Genomic DNA, 12,592 nt, shown 5'->3' with positions numbered 1-12,592 from the left:
ACCCCAAATCATCTGGCCCCATAGTTTCCCTCTCCTACATCATTTCCTCTTCCTCTTCTCCTGTATCACTAAGCTCCTGCCACACTGTCTTTAAACACGTCCCAACAGTTTTCACCCAAAGGGCTTCATGTGGCTTGTTCCTCTGCTTCACGCCCTGCCCTCTGGTCTTTGTGGGTCTGACTTTCATCTGTCCTCCAGGACATGTCTCAAGTACTTCTCTCAGTGCCTTCCCTAGCTTCTAGTTTTTTTGTTTTTTTGTTTTTTAAGATTTTATTTATTTATTCATGAGAGATAGAGAGAGAGGCAGAGACACAGGCAGAGGGAGAAGCAGGCTCCACACAGGGAGCCCGACATGGAACTCGATCCTGGGACTCCAAGATCACGCCCTGGGCCAAAGGCAGATGCTCAACTGCTGAGTCACCCAGGCATCCCGCTAGCTTCTAGTTTTAAAGTCTTTCATTCCACTCCTAATTCTCTACAAGAGCTCTGCCCAGTAGAACCTCTGTGATGGAAATGTTGAAAATGTTCTACGATTGGTGTTGTTCAACAAAGTAGCCATGAGCCAAGCCACATGTGGCTATTGAGCACTTGAAATGCAGCTACTGCAGCTAAGGAACTGAAATTTTCATTTGATTTCATTTTAATTTATTTTAATGTGATTAGTCCTGTGTGCAGATAGGGGCTATCTTATTGCAGAACAGCTCTATAACATCACCATATTTTATTTTTCTCAGTAAACTCATAACTACCTGACATCATCATGTTCATTTCTATTATATTTCCATGAGGGCCAGGGTTCTGGTCTCCCCACAAAAAGTGCTGGACAAAGGTCTTGCTTATATTGATTATCATAAATTCAGCAGCTTACAAAAACACACATTTATTATACCACAGTTTCTGGGCATCAGGAATCCTGGGCATGGTTTAGTTGGGAGCTTTGCTTCAGTGTGTCTCATAGGTCTGCAGTCAAGATGTTGGCAGGGCTGGGGTCTCATCCAAAAACCTGACTGGGGAGGGATCTGTTTCTAAGCTTGCGTGGTTGTTGGCAGAGTTCAGTTCTCTAAGGGCCACTAGAATGAGGGTCTGTTCCTGGCTGGCTGTTGACTGGAAGCTGCCCTCGGTTCCTTGCCGTGTAGCAACAACATGGCAGCTTATTCCATGCCAGCTTGCTTTATCAAAGCATGCAAGCCAAGAAGGAAACAGAGAGATTTTGTTACCAAGACAGAAGTTGCAAACCTCTATAAAGAAATCGTGGAAATGACAGCTCATTGCCTTTGCTGCTTTTTTTTTTTTTTTTTGGACACAAGTCTCTAGACCAACCTACCCTTGAAGGGAGAGGATTTCTCAAGTGTATGAAAACGAGGAGGAGGCAGATATCACGCAGGGCCATTTTAGGGGTCCATCTGCCACAGTTGGTTGGTTATTAACTATTATTTGAATGGACGGATGAGCGGATAAATGAAGACTCTATTCTCCCTGAGTAGCTGTGCCACTTGCAGCACTTTTATTCCTCACTCTGGAAGGTAAAGCTTCTGGCATTAGAAATTATCAAGGAAGGTAAAGCTTCTGGCATTAGAAATTTTATTCCTCACTCTGGAAGGTAAAGCTTCTGGCATTAGAAATTATCAAGGAAGGTAAAGCTTCTGGCATTAGAAATTATCAAGGAAGAAACAGAAATTTCTTCTGTCCCTGAAGAAATATGAAAAATTAAAAGAACAGTGAAAAAAGGAAGCTCCTTAGCAGATTGGACAGGTCTTTACTTGATAATTATTAAAAGCATGGGCTCTGCACCATACTACTTGGATTCAAATCCCAATACTGCATTTTTCCAGTTGTGTAGGTAACTTCCCTGTGCCTTAGTTTGTTTCATGGATTGATGTCGGGATTCCATAAATGTGGCAGTCTTAGAACAGTGCTTGGCATGGAGTAAACACTAAAGAAATGTTAACTGTTATTGTTGTTACTGCTACTTCTACCAAATTTTGTATTGAAAACAAATTTTCTGTGTTTATTGCTGTTGATGTGGTTCTTATAAGTTAAAGATTGGATCGCTCTCGGTTCTTAGTTGCAGGCAAAAAAAATCAACTTCAGCTGACTTACGCAGAAAATGACATTATTAAAAACATAAGGAGTGGCTCCCAGAATCACTAGAAGGACAAAAAAACTGGCATGGGGCTGTGTGGCCAATAATACCACCCAGAATCATGAGGCAGAGCCTGTCTGGTGAGACTCCTGCTCCTGCTGTCCCCACTGCTGCACTGTCACCTCTGAGCCTCAGATATGATGGCCTGCACCACCAACAGCCCCAGTCCCAGACACTGCAGAAGGCCATCCACCCTAAGGAACTGAGTCTCCTTCAGCTGTCACCACCATAGAGTCTCATAGGCCCCACATTGTTAATTCTGGGCTCTTGGCTGGCACATGTAACTGATGGAGGCTAGGTCTCCGAGGCCAGAAAAGCAAGGAGTTGGCACTTCCTTCCTCTATGGTTGTAAATAGGCCTACTTCTTCCCAAGATTCATTAGAAGGGAAATTCACAAAACAGAAGATGAGCATTCCAACACTGAACAGACAAAATAACTTTTGAAGGCAAATGTCCACTAAAGTGGTCATTAGCGATTTCTCTGTGATGAGCATGATTTTTTAATTCAAGCATTAAAAATTCAGTAATTTCCCGCAGGGAAGCTCTCTCAAGAATTTATATCTCTCATTAAATGTCTTTCTCAGTTGAAATGATAGTTTGCAGCTAAAGTGAAAGATTGGTCAAAATACTAATTGTCTGACTATTTGTGCTTTATTTTTTCACCAATGGATTCTCCTTTTCCAGAAAATCATTAATTGCACATTATATTCTCCACCAAGACTTGTACCCTTTCAACACTCAGATGCCTTGATATTATAGCACTCTTACCCTATAAAAAGTAAGATGTCTCTATTTATGACCTCCTTGGAAGAAGTTCAAATTTTTATTGCTTGTGGCATTTTAATTTTATTTTTCTAAGAGAGAGTCATGAGAGTTTCTTTCATCAGAAACTTCAGAATAGATGGCTGTGAGCCTTTGTGATTCAGCATCAGTAAACTTGACATCGAGTAGAAGCTCCCCCACACACCAGAGAAGGAGCCTCTGACACCAAGGTCAAGGCTAGATGGTCCTCCAAAAAAGATTATACCATTTTACATGCCTACCAACAGCTTAAAGTTGATACGAAAGGAAGAGACTCAGGAAATTTCTGCTCTGGATAGTATTCTACTTCCATTATCTCAAGAATCTAGCATTTTCCTCTAGTCTTTTACCTTAAAGCCATAATTTCCCTTTTATTTTTCCCTGATACTACACATCTGTAGAAGGTTGCCCAAGAAGCATACATTTGGCAAGTTGATCATATTGCTTTAAAAATAGTTTATAACAGTGTGAGGGGGAAAAATAAACATTGAGATGCAACCCTTATGCAGGTTGGTTAACTTGAAGTTTAAGTTTAAATCTTGGTTACCTGATTCAGCTTGCTTGATTTTAAATAATGGTTCTCAACAAGGGTGGCTTGGCCCCTTAGGGAACATCAGCAATGTCTGGAGACACTTGGTAGTCACAGGTGGGAATAGTTGGTGTGATGCTACCAATGTCTGTTGGGTAGAGGCCAGGGATATTGCTAAACCCCCTGCAATGTGCAAGACCGTTCTCTACAACAACAAAAAATTTTCCCACTCAAGATGTCAATCATGCCTAATGTGAGCACAATGACTTTCACAGGCATTTTCAGTTTTCCTTCCTCACTCACATCATTCTGTCCCTTGCTGGCATAGAGACACCTCTTCTGACTCTCAGCTCTTAAAAAAAAAAAAAAAAAAAAAAAATGTTTCTTTCTGAGAGGTCATTCTAGATCTAATCCTCAAGCCTGAACTATGGAGGATGAAGGTATGCCCTGATCTTTCATTCTGAAAGTTCTGTGAACAAATTTACCTTGATAAATACTCCTTGGTTTTGAGCCTTTTCTGAAACACGTCTACTCAATTAGGTGTATTTGAACCCAAGACTTTAATAAACGCAACTCCTGTTCTTATCACACCGTGCAGGCCCACCCTTAGTTTTTCTAAAAATTATAGTCCTAAAGCCCTGATGGGCATCCAGGTTCTCCACCTACAGTCTATGCAGCCTTGGGAAGTCATATAACCTCTTGCTACTTTATTTCCACATCTGCAAAGCAACATAATAAAACTAACTTCATAGGGTAGTTTGGTCAGGTGAAATAATGTAAAAGCCTTTAATAATCTATAAGACAGTAGAAAGTTTGCTTTTACTATTAGTATTCTTTTTCTCCCCATCTCCTTTCCATACCCTGCTCCCTTACAGTTAACATGTGTAGGGCTCTCTGGTAAGGATGTCACAGAGCATACCAGTCAAGCATTTACTTTCAGCAACAAAACCAGCATACCTATAACATACATTTGTATTACATTTGCTCCTACCCATAAAGACAGTGAATTACATAGCCACATGTTTTGAAGAATAGAGAAAGCATCACACTGCAATTAGACCCTCCCCAAATTTAGTAGAAAAAATTACAGATGGGTCAGGATTTTTACCATATGGTGCCTGGGGATCGCAAATAAGATGAAACATCGTAAAATACCTTATTTTTTTTTTCACGAGAATAATTTTAACGATTTGTGGTTGAAAAAAATGGCGTCAAATAAAGCAAAGAAAGAACAAACAATAAACAAACTTCTATAACCTTTGAAAAAGAAATATACTCCAAGCCACAAAGAACAAATATAAATGTGTTGCATGTATTGATACATATTTTTGTTAGTCTTAACATTTATAGGACTTTTTATTGATGACTTGGATAGTTTGTTTTATGAAAACATAGCTCATGGAAATTTGAATTGTCTTCTATTTCTCTTAGTAAATTTCCCTAAACTTAGCAGAAATAACCAGCCTCTTTCCATCTACGTCGGAGAGTCTTGCCGCATTGAGATCATCATTCAGAGTCACTGCAAGGTCTCAGCATTTGAATCATTCCCAAAGAACTTTAGTTCAATTGCTTCTATCCCCCAGGATTGGATGGGAAAACAAACCACATAAGGAAAGCTATAAAGAAAAAAGGGACAAAAAGGACATAGTCCATTGGCTTTGAGCATTGGAAGATATTAATGAGTTTCCTATTGAAGCACAGAGCTTTGTGAGGGTTAAGCCATGGGGATACAGTCATCTCTCTTCCTCATACTGCTCCTCAGGTTACTTCCCAGAGTCAGCAGCATGAATTACTACTTCAGAGACTGCGGAATGGGTGAGTCTATTCACAACAAAGTGAATTGTAGGTGTTAATTACCGAGTTCCATACACTAGTAACTAGTAACCTTTCAGTTTTATAAAATAAGATTCTTTCATCCCATATGTATTCTTTACGAAGTATATACAAAGAAAAACACTTCAGAATTATGATAGTCAGGAATGTTATAAATGCAGACATTCTGATGTGTGTCTCTTGAATAAAAAATCCGTTTCCCTCCAGCTACGAACATGTTTTTGGAAGTTACTTTGGATGCACGTGATCAGACTTTATACAGTCTCCATGTTATCATAATCAGCACTGGCAATTTACTGGTGCATGCTCTTGTAGGCAGATGGCTGTCTAATAGTCCAGTGAGATTTTAAGTCTTCCTTCAAGAAGTTTTTAGTTGTGTTACAACCTCAACTCAGTGTGGCCGACTTTGCAAGCTAAATCTCTGTCTCTTAAAACATGAGAGACACGTCTCTGGGAAATGAATAATGGGTAGTGGATGGGGAAGTGGGAGGGGGGTTGGGATGACTGGGTGACGGGCACTGAGGGGGGCACTTGGTGGGATGAGCCCTGGGTGTTATGCTATATGTTGGCAAGTTGAACTCCAATAAAATTTTTTTAAATAAAAAAATAAACCTCTGTCTCTTAATCCATCCAGCCTCGAAAGTTCCCTTGTGATATTTGCCTTTTCTATTGTAGACTCAGGATTGCAAAGTTAACATTTCAGAGACTATTCATTTCAACCCAGGGATGTGCCAAAAATTCAGGTACTGCCAAAGATGGGTACTGATGCCTAGCACAGGAATCCACATAGGTAGGGATTAATAAAATGAAAACTAGCATACTTTTGTCTTGGTTATGTTTTGTCCAGACAATACATGTTTCCATAACCAAGGCAATGACAGTAAGTTATCCTGTTAGAATTAAATACAAAAATAAGTGATACATAATTCTGAACAAAGAAGAAATTCAAACATCCTGGAAGACTTAAGTTTTTACAAATGAGAATCTAGAGTTAAGTCCAGATCTTCCCTTATCTGAACTAAATGTCTCTGTTTGGTCAAGTTGACTCACCATCTTCCTAAAATGGCTCATCTCCTCTCAGCTTAGCCAGCCAAGGTCTGAGTCTGCTGTTGCCACCATGACCCAGTCCTTGAAAGGGACATTCTGAGGAATGAGAGCTGTATATTTCCTGGTCCCTGATTTTGGTCACCTTCCACATTGAAGCTGTTTAAGCTTAACTTACTCTCATCCTAAAAATGAGTCTAAATCCTTTGGGGCAGAAGCACCCAGGCAACTCTGTCTAGCCCCATACTCAGTCACTCTTGTGTGGCCATTCCAAAAGTGGTGGCTTCCCAGATCCATAGCCACACATACAACATGGTCTCTGTGCTGGCCCTCTGGCCCACCTCTAGTCTTGGACTATCTGATTCATCAGCACCTGCTGCCTGGAATCAGTGCTGATACGATGCATTTATTTTAGAGGGCTTAATCAGGACATGATGAGGTAGGGTTCCTTGAATCTTCATCTTGAAACTGTTGAACTCTAAGGGTCTTGCATGTCCATGGCACTGCATTTGCATGAGGCACGTGACCTAAGTGAGAGCTTAAGAGAAGCAAGGGAAACTGAATTTTATGCTCAAGCAGACATTCTGTGTGATGTTAATGCCATTTTAGAACTTCATGTTTTTTAGCATTGCATTTTCATATTTGAAAATTCGGCAGTGATATTCTATAGGCCGTGCTTTCTTTCCCCCACAAGAAAATCACTACAACACATTCAGCAAATCCACATTATTGTCAGGACTAGCTCTGACTTTTCACGTACCCATTTCTGCTATCTGACCCCACCAATCACTGATTCTACCAAGCTCATACCTGTCTTGGCCTTTGCAGTTGCTGCTCCTTCCACTTGGAATGCTCTCCCTACAGAAGGTTGAGTGGCTCGCTCCTCATCCCAGTCTCAGCTCAAATACTCTGCTCTCAAGGAGGTTTCTAGCTAACATAGCTTCTTGCCAACAATACTCACTATTATAACATTCTCCTTTAGTTTCTTCATAGCCTAAGTGCTACCCAAATCATTGTATTAATTTATTTGTTTTTTATCTTTCTTCCCCACTAGAATATTTATCTTCATGAGAACAGGGATCTTATGTTGGCAAATTGAACTGCAATAAAAAAAATTTTTTTTAAATCAAAAAAAGAAAAAGAGAGAACAGGGATCTTATCTGTCACTTCTTTCTGGATTCCTAAAATAGTGTCCAGCACTGAATATTTATTGAATTAATTACGTATTGTAAATTCATAATATGTTTGCATATCTGATACTATGTCTACCTGATTACTCTATCTTGTCACCTCACTTTTACAAACTTTTTATTACAATAACTCAAACTCCTTCAGTTTAATGGGACATAAGTTCTGCTCTAGATAGATACATAATTAAAATAATTTCATTTTTCTGATTCTAGAATTTGTATTTGTTGATAGAAAACTTAGAAAATATTAAAAAGTATAGGGAAGAAAGCAAGAAATTAACCATACTCCTACAACTCAGAGAATGGTATGATTAATATTTGATTCCTTCTAGTGTATTTTTCTAAGTGTGGATATGTGTATATACATATACATATACATATACACATATATGTGTACACACATAATTAAGAGTTCTGCACCCAATTCTACTGTGTGTGTCACGTGGAGTATGGGGTAAAGGGATACTCTACACCAATAAGAAATGTTTGGGTACCAGCTGGACTACAGCTGGAATTGTAGGACTTAATTCAACTCAATTCTGACACCATCTACATAGAGATGCACCAGATTCCACCGTTTAAGGGTTCAGTCCTACAAGACTATTCCCTCAACACACACACACACACACACGCACACGAACACACACACAAACACACACAACTTCAGACTCCAGTGTAAGCACAGGTTGTCACCCATGCTTCTGACCCACAATCACTATAGATTGGAGATTCCCCCAACCCCCTCATTTGCTTCAATTAATTTTCTAGAGTGGCTCACAAAACTCAGAGAAACATTGACTAGATTAATAGCTCATTATAAAATAATAAAACTCAAGAACAGATGGAAGAGATGCTGGGAACAAGATCAGGAAAGGACATGGTGTTTCTTTTTTTTTTCTTTTGATATTTTATTTATTTGAGAGGAAATGAGAGAGAGCATGGACAGAGCAGAGGGAGAAGAGAGAGAAGCAGTCTCCCCACTGAGCGAGGATCCCGATGCAAGGATTAATCCCAGGACCCTGGGATCATGACCTGAGCTGAAGGCAGATGCTTAACTGACTGAGCCACCCAGGCGCCCCAGGGTGTAGAGTTTCCACACCCTCTCCAGGTGCATAACTCCCCCAGCACTTCCGCATGTTCACCAACCCAGAAGCTCTACGAACCCCATTCTTTTGGATTTTTAAGGAGGCTTCATCACACAAACATGACTAAGTCATTGGCCATTGGCAATTGATTCAACCTTCAGTCCCTCTTCTCTCCCCAGAGGTCAGAAGGTCGTTGGTTCTCTTGGAAACAAGCCACATCCCTAGATGGGGTCCAAAAGTCACCATGTTAATGTAAAAAGAGACACCTTTATAGCTCTCACTGCCTAGGAAATTCCAAGGGCTTAAGGAACTTTGTGCCAGAAACACAGGACAAAAACGAAACACATATTTTATACATATATGTATAAGACACAATATCACAATAATACTCTTACAGATCTAATTTTCTATCTCAAATTAAAAGGGCAAACTGCAGTTCACCAGTTCTGCTAACACTGTCAGTGCTAACCGACCTTATGGGAAGATAAATGGTGTGATATAAGGGTGAGATCAGGGACTTCAATAAAGGATATTTTCACATTTTATTCTATATACAATGATGTTTTCTTAAAATTTTAAAAATATAAGCATGCATTCATGTATTACTTTTGTAATATTAAAATAGAAGGACATGGTCTCAGTTAGAATTGCCATGGCCCTATTTAAGATTATGATTTTGTGTGTGTATTTTGAAGCAGGTCTCAAAATTTTTTAAAAAACTATTTGGACCCTATTTATATGCATTGCTTTGGCTCACCACCATGCAAAGGTGAGGTGACTGCCTATTAAGACATACCTCTTGGCTAATTAGGGTTTTTAATTATCTCAAAAGAATTAACCCATTAAATAAACATTTTTGAGCACCTTCCATGAGCCAGCATAGTGATAATATTCAGTATATAAATTACAGCAAGATAGACAAGATTCTTGTCCTCATTAAGCCTACCATCTATGGCAGTAGGCAGATAATAAATTGATATTTTATTCAGAATAGGCTAGATTATTCTGCAATGATATATAACCTCCCAAATCTTATTAGCTTTAAATAAAAGGTTTACTTCTCACTGCTGCCACATGTCTATCACAGGTTGGCAGAGGAATTTGCCTCTAAGAGATAATCAGGAACCCAATTTGATGGTTGCCTACTGGAAAAAGTACATTGGAGGAGGTCAAAATATATCTATATATTTAAATGTTCTGACCTAGAAGTGATTTAACATCATTTATGTTCCTAAGTCATTTGCCAGAACTAGTCACATGGACCCAGTTAACCACTAGGGGGCCAGAAAGTGCTCCAAAGTGGGAAGAATGAGTAAATGAGACTAGTGACAACAATCTACCCTTCTGATCATTAGATATTAGGTATTTCTTCCCATGTGCAAAATATATGCATACCCTCTCCAGAGAAATAACCCAAAAAGTTCTATCACAGTGTCATGCTCAAAGTCCAAGATCTCACAGTACTTGGGCCTACATGTACCTTCTTTGATTTGGAGACATATGAACTAAATAAACAAAATATCTGCACCATCCTCCCTACTCCCCACCCAACTCCCAATATATAATGGTAGAATAGGAGCAGGATAACTATAGCAAATACTCCCATTTGAAGGGGAGAGGAATAAGATTATGGTAGCCCTCGTTAGTCCATGGCAATCGTGGAATCCCACTAGGTGGACATTAAGGGTCTTAGACATTAGGGTGGGGAATGTTCCTTCATTAAACACCAATTCTGATCCATGGTAGGCTCTCCCGTCCCATTGTTTTCTGTGGTCCTTAGCCCTACCCTCCACCTTCTAGAAGTTCTTTCCTATTATCCTCCATGTCCCTGGATGAAGTGAGCTTTGGAGAATATGTCCTTCTCAGTTTTTTAAAAGTCTTCCCAGATACTTCCTGTTCACAGAAAGTTGAGGCCCAAGGGCCATTTTCTGTCTCATTTACCGTTTCCTTTAGCACTCACTGCTAGATATTTTGGCACCACCCTAAAAAATGTAGTCAACTTCTCCTGCATTTGATTCAAGCTCATTCCATGTGCCATTTCAGCCACTGCTTTCTGAAATGCAAATTTTTGTTTTATTTCTCTTGTGGATAGCTTGAGCCCATCAGGCTTTGTCAGTGGGAAGCTCTATATCATTTTTATTCAACTGAAAGGATTTACTGGGCACCACTTTAATCTACTGAGAGATTTTAGTTATGAGTGTGAATGTCATATCCTTGATTTGATCCTTGACACAAGCCTGAGTTCTAATAAGCCTTTTTGCTCATCTCAGTTATGGATGAGAATCATTCGTATCTTCCACTGATGCAAATATCCAAATCTCTGGACTCTCTATGATCTCTTTCATCTCTAATTACAAGCTGGACAATTATTTCTGTTTCATCTCTCCCTGTAGTATCTTATGTAATCAGTAGTTACCAACACCCAAATGACATAACAGACACATACAGGACATCCCATTTGACAGCAGTAGAATACGCATTCTTACCAAGTGTACATTAAACACTTTTTAGGATAGAACATATGTCTCAACAAAATTAAGAAGACATAAATGATATGAAATATCTTTCCCAACCATAGTGGTATGAAACTAGAAACAAAAGGAAAGTTGGGGGATCCCTGGGTGGCGCAGCAGTTTGGCGCCTGCCTTTGGCCCAGGGCGCAATCCTGGAGACCCAGAATCGAATCCCACGTCGGGCTCCCGGTGCATGGAGCCTGCTTCTCCCTCTGCCTATGTCTCTGCCTCTCTCTCTCTCTCTCTTTCTCATGAATAAATAAATAAAATCTTTAAAGAAAAAAAGAAAATCTAAACAGACCAATAATGAGTAAGAAAGGAAGAGATTGAATCAGTAATCAAAAACCTCCAACAAAATCCAAGACTTTGGTTTCAGGGGTAAATTCTACCAAAACACTCAAATATTCAAAACAATCCTTCTCAAATTTTTCTAAAACATACTCCCAAACTCATTTTACAAGGCCAGAATTACCTGGATGCCAAAGCTATAAATAAGGACACTATTAGGAAATAAAACTAATAAATTTTCTATATTGATAAGTATAGATGCAAAAATTCTCAACAAAGTATTAGCAAATTGATACAACAGAACATTAAAAGGTCCATAGACAATGATCAAATATATTTATCCCTGGGATACAAGGATGGTTCAACACACACAAATCAATAAATGGAAAACATCACATTAAGAGAATGAAAGACAAAGATCATGATTATATTAATAGATGCAGGTGAAGGTGAAGTATTTCACGAAATTCAACATCCTTTCACAATAAAACTCTCAACAACTGGGTATTGAAAGAATGTACCTCAACATAATAAAACACAGCTAACATCATAGTCAAAGTTGAAAGATTGAAAACTTTTCCTTTAAGTTCAGGAAGAAAACAAGGATGTCTACTCTCACCACTCGTTCAACTTAGTACTGGAAGTCCTAGCCATAACAATCAAACAAGAAAAATAAATAAATAAAAGGCTCCAAATTGGAAAGGAAGAAGTAAAATTGCCTCTGCTTGCAGATGACATGATCTTACATATAGAAAATTGTAAAGACTCTACCAAAAAACTGTTAAAACCAATCAATGAATTCAGTAAAGTTGCAGGATACAAAATCAATATATAAAAACCAGTTGCATTTCTACACACTTAACAATGAACTATGTGAAAGGAAAATAAAACAATCCCATTCACAATAACATCAAAAATAATATAATACTTAGGAATAAATTTAACCAAGGAGGTGAAAGATCTGTACACTGAAAACTATATGACACTGGTGAAAGAAATTGAAGAAGATAAAAATAAATACAATGATGTCCCATATTCATGGATTGGAAAAAGTAATATTGTCAAAATGTTTATACTACTCAAAGCAATCTGTAGATTTAATGCAACCCCTATAAAAATTCCAATGGAAGAAAAAATTCCAATGGCATTTTTTACAGAAATAGAAA

Source organism: Canis aureus, chromosome 15 (genome assembly GCF_053574225.1).
Source record: "Canis aureus isolate CA01 chromosome 15, VMU_Caureus_v.1.0, whole genome shotgun sequence".
Taxonomy (NCBI): Eukaryota; Metazoa; Chordata; class Mammalia; order Carnivora; family Canidae; genus Canis; species Canis aureus.
Note: the sequence above shows the minus strand (reverse complement) of the source record.